At 45.4% G+C, this 3,659-nt stretch overlaps 1 protein-coding gene across 1 annotated transcript in view; it reads right to left on the reverse strand.

The window, feature by feature from the left end:
* Positions 1-3,319: 3,319 nt before the first annotated feature.
* Positions 3,320-3,659, reverse strand: part of GALNT16 (polypeptide N-acetylgalactosaminyltransferase 16) — a 139,475-nt gene continuing 139,135 nt past the window's right edge. The window contains exon 16 of the transcript XR_012803753.1: positions 3,320-3,659. This exon is cut by the window's right edge and continues 1,085 nt beyond it. The gene's annotated coding sequence lies outside the window, so the exon portion shown is untranslated.

A 3,659-nucleotide genomic window follows, 5' to 3' on the forward strand; every position in this document is an offset into this window, starting at 1 on the left:
CACTTTTATATCAGTAGCGCACTTCCTTATCTTTTCACTGTATTGTGCTGGTACCTGCTGGCTTACAAGATACTGAGGTGTCCGTCGGTGGTCATGGGGACATTAGGACAGGCTTCTGGTTCATTCCCACTCTGATGTTAGGGCCTCCATCTCTTGCAGGCTTCATGAATGTGGAGACAATCCCTGCAGGAGAACTCACACTACGCCCCCAAATAGATTGCACACCAGGCAGGAGTATATTTTATAACAACTGGACTTTATTCTTCAACAGCATACAGCATATACCGGATCTATTAGGCCTCCAGCCTCCAGATGGTCCCTGGACTTCCACCCCTGGCTTAGGGCACCAAGGGCAGTCCTAACTCTTCCCTAACTCCCTAATAGAGCCAGAGGTAAGGTACTCATCCCCACTCCCCAAGAGGAGGGGACAGAAGATGCCAGAGCTCTGAACACCCCTGCAGTGATACCTGTCTCACTCAAGGGGGAAGAGACATTCACTCAATTTGATGTGCAGCCCCTTATGTACTGAGGAGGAAGGTCGAAGGTCTGAGGCCAGGATTGGGCAGAACACAGGCCTTAGCCCACCTCCTCCCCTGTCACTGCCTACTGTGGGGAAAACCCTGGATTGGTCCTGACACTGCCTGCACTGTTACAAGGGTTTGCATGTCAGGGAGGGCAGATTAGTAGCCAATCGAGGCATGGCTACATATATATAGTATCTATATAGCTATCAGTCCCGAGTACTTATTCAGTGCAAACATACATACTGGTGATGGGTTAAAAAGTCCAATCCTTGAATAGACAGAATAAAGGAGTCCTAATCTTTCTTGATCCTACTGCCGGAGTTAAAGGCGGGGGTTTCCAAGTCCCCTCAAGGAAAACATGCGAAGAGAAAAATCCTCAGCTGCATGGGTCATAAGAGATTGTGGTGCCTCGCTCGAAACCCCTAAATAAATGGGTGAGGTCGCGTGCTGCCAGGGATAGATATAAGGCTAACGGGATGTGAGTGTGAAGAGCACACAAAAAGATCCCCAAAAGGGCGCACTGCAGACCTGAGTGGTATTAAATCATGGTCCTTGAGTGCGCAAACATACAACATATAAAAATTTATTAGGACATAATAGACTAAATCACTACATAAATAACTTTAAAACCAAGAAGCCCCTGATGCCTCACTAGTACTAAACGAGACTAGCTTTGGATGTATGTCAGATGAGGGAGGTATATACGAAGGTGATATAACTATAACTCATTCAGCTAGGCCCATCCCAAAGAAAGCTCCTCTTGAATGACTCGTGGGGTACGGTATTAATATACCTGTAATTGAACCCAGCATAGATAAGAGGAGATGTATTAGGGATGTAACACTTAGTATAAGTTTGCTTGCTAAACACCTATATGTGCCATAGTCTCCATATAGGTATGTAGGGTAGATATCAGGTGGATCTCCCAGCTGGTGTAGTTATTGAACAGTCATAGTATATAATGCCTAGTTATATCTATGGAGATGATGATGGATGGATGGCTGGCCTTTATCAATATGATGCTGATAGGTATCAAGGGTATACAGCTCAGGCCTAATGACTCATATAGTGTACTGCAGTGATCAATGTTGCTGCATATTCACCCATGTGGTAACCATCAATGGGTACAGAGACCCTGTGTAAGTATGTCATGATAGACGTCAGTACTCTTTGGTGAATGTACATGGATAGTCCTCTGTGATGAACTACACAGATGGTGGTAACCAGTGATACCAGAATCGATGCCGAGATATACAGCTCTTAGTGGTTGAGCTCTGATTCAAATTCCTGGCTCCGTGTATACAGAGTCATAGGGAGACCCTATCAACTATCAGGTAATGTGTTCCGCAGACCAGCGATAGAGTGTAGCTCTGACAACTTAGTCCCACAGATGCGGCTGATAGTGCTCCCGCATGGGGTGTCTGCACGGTGGCGCACTGCCACAATCCCTCACAAATGTTAAGATGGGTATCTAAGGTAACGTTGTGTATCGCTATAAACCGTAGGTGGCTGTCAAATGATTCACACTGTGGCCAGGTTCTGTTAATAAATCTAAGCGCTTGGCATATCAGGTGTCGGTGTAGATTACACGACTAAAGACATAATTGTCCAAATGTTGTAATGACGTCATGTAATGGACTTATGTTTCTCTGCGTGTAAAGTCCCTGAGAGACAATGTCGGCTACTAGTTGCCAATAGATAGAACCCGCTGTGTTACCAGCTAGTATCCGTTGTGAGTGTATACTGCTGATGGTATATATACTGTGTCACTGGAGCCACTCCAAAGCTCGCGGCCAGAGGTATATAAGTGTAGCGTGGTGTAGACCTCAACACACTTCACATCGTGTGTCAGTGTGATCGCAGGCACAATGTGCAACGTAAACCTCAGGCAAGTATTGCGCAATGCCGGTGTGGTAGTGTACCGAAATACAGCCGTGTCCAGATATCTGAGCGGTGCACCCTCCGTTTAAACTCGCGACTCAGTGCGGTCACGTGGATGTTGCCGCTTAGGGGATTCTATCGTGAAGGTTGAGACCAGCGTGATATACCGTATATACGCCTCAAGTAGAGGTGTGGGAGGTATTAGGAAAACTTCATATTAAAAACTTTAATGTGCACCTTTGCAACGTAGACGCATGGGTCATAAGACAGAAAATGGGATAAAGCACATAGAAAAGGACCATGGTGTAATATTGTTTCAAATATAGCCTTCTTATATAGGTAGAAAAATGTGAGAAACACTTACATATACATAAATTCAGTTTGTTAGTTTGATTAACAAAATAAGTACATGGACTGATACCTAAATAGACACTATGGGGTCTATGCAGTAAGCGGCGAAAAAGTACTTTCAGCAGGGTTTTGAACTCGCCATGTTTTTGGCGAGTTGCTCTCACAGTATGCAGGAAGGCTCGAATACCTGCGAGATCAACATTTCCAAACATGGCGAGTTGCCGGTGGCGAGACGATCTGCCTCACCTGGCGAGATCTGTCTGCAGCAGAGAGATTCGCCTCTTTCTCTGCGCAAATCTCGCCGGAAAAAAAAATATTTTTAAATATATATTTTTTCCATAGTGTAGATGTGCAGGGGGTCTCCGGAGCTGAACCGCATTGTTTTCAGGTCCGTGGACCCCCTGCTTCCCGAGATACAGGCCCCTTTATGAGGTGCCGGTATCCCTCTGCTTTTAAATGTCCCGATCACGTGACCGCGGAATATAAACAAAGCAGAGGGATACCAGCATCCCATAAAGGGGCCTGTATCTCGGGAAGCAGGGGGTCCCCGGACCTAAAACCAACACAGTACTGCTCCGGAGACCCCATGCACATCTACACTAGTCTCAAAACACACATCAATAAATAATAATTCATTACCGTAGCGGCTATCCACTGTGGTAATGAAGCTGCATTGTCATTTTTATTAATAGTGTGCGGGTGGGTTGTATATTGCAATGTTTATTGGGGACAAAACATGCTATTGTGCCTTAACCCCTTGATTGCCTTAGCAAATAGCCGCTAAGGTAATGAAGCTGCATTAATGTCATTTTTATTAATAGTGTACGGGAGCAGGGGGTCCCCTGAGCTGAACCGCATTGATTTCTGTCTCACTATATTTCTCTCTTCTCCAGTACTCTTAAC

The sequence above is a fragment of the Ascaphus truei genome, chromosome 9 (genome assembly GCF_040206685.1).
Source record: "Ascaphus truei isolate aAscTru1 chromosome 9, aAscTru1.hap1, whole genome shotgun sequence".
Classification (NCBI taxonomy): Eukaryota; Metazoa; Chordata; class Amphibia; order Anura; family Ascaphidae; genus Ascaphus; species Ascaphus truei.